Genomic DNA, 1367 nt, shown 5'->3' on the forward strand with positions numbered 1-1367 from the left:
ATATCTAAATATCGCTATTTTGAATACAATTTAAGAAGAGAATATTTTTTAATTGATATTTGAAGAAACAACTGAAAGTAAAATAAATAGATTAGTTCTCGTAAATAATTATGATATTTAGATATCATGCATAGGTTTTATAAAATCTTTAGCAAAATAATAAAATAATGTGGACCGCTCATTTATTAACTTAAAATTGTTCTCATGTAAAAAATACTGTTTAAACGCAATTTTGCTAAAGGAAAAAGTTGCTTCTTTTGGCACATACAATTATGTGTAAATCTGTGTAATCTGTGTCTGCAAATTCTAAAACACCCTGTACACACGCGCGCGCGTGAGTGCCTACGTTCATGCGTGTATGCGTGTGTGTATACAGAGTGTGTTGTTTTAAATAATGCATTATAAGATTTCTCGAACACTATAGTAGATAAAGACAAAGATTTCAAACAAAAGTTGTATGATTTGGAAGGATATGTATAAGAAGGTACTATTGATTTGACTTTAGGTGGCATCATCAAAGTCAAGGCAAGAGCACTTTGAATTTTTTAAATGGACTCTCCCTCCCATTTTTTATCGCATATTTTCATAACTTACCTCAAGTTTTTCAGAACACTATAATAAACTATTTTTTCATTAAGTATTTTTCGAGTTATAAGGCTTGAAAGTTACCGTCAAGATTAACATTATTCAAAGTGTCCGACCGTCGATTGAAACGTTTTAAATGTTGTTCAGGATCATAACCTGAATAATGTTTGTTAACGAGATCAAAGCTATTAGAGATTATACCTGTTATTTTCATTTTTACGTAAAAATAAACTTTCAGTGCAAAATTCTTGACTCAATTCTATACGCCATTTAAGATTTTCCGATTCTTTTCTTCTTCCTTCTCGCCTCCCAGCGATATTAAAGTAGGTGTTTTTGAGGTTAAATGATATATTTTATGATCCCTTGTATTCCTATAAGATATAATTCTATATCTCGAACCATTCAAAAGTTATTTAGGTAGATTGGAACTTTTGGCAGGCACTGTGCATATACACGTACAGCTATATATGCATTTACACGTACATATACTATATAATTAAAACAAATAGTTTTAATTATATATGTATATGGGACGTTCCATGTCAACCGGATTACCTGCGTGCCCAAAAATCAGCGCAATAAAAATAAACGTTCAAGGTTTCAAATTATTCGTATGTGCATGTACTTTCGAAAGGAATGTACCGTTTTGAAAGATCCAATATGGTGGATTCAATATGGCGCTGAGAAGCGATAAACATCGCATGCAAATGTAACATTTTCTTGCTTAAACTACTGTATTGATCCTCAGTTGGCTTGAAAATGATTACTTCTAAGTTTTTCGA

The sequence above is a fragment of the Trachymyrmex septentrionalis genome, unplaced genomic scaffold (genome assembly GCF_001594115.1).
Source record: "Trachymyrmex septentrionalis isolate Tsep2-gDNA-1 unplaced genomic scaffold, Tsep1.0 scaffold230, whole genome shotgun sequence".
Lineage (NCBI taxonomy): Eukaryota > Metazoa > Arthropoda > Insecta > Hymenoptera > Formicidae > Trachymyrmex > Trachymyrmex septentrionalis.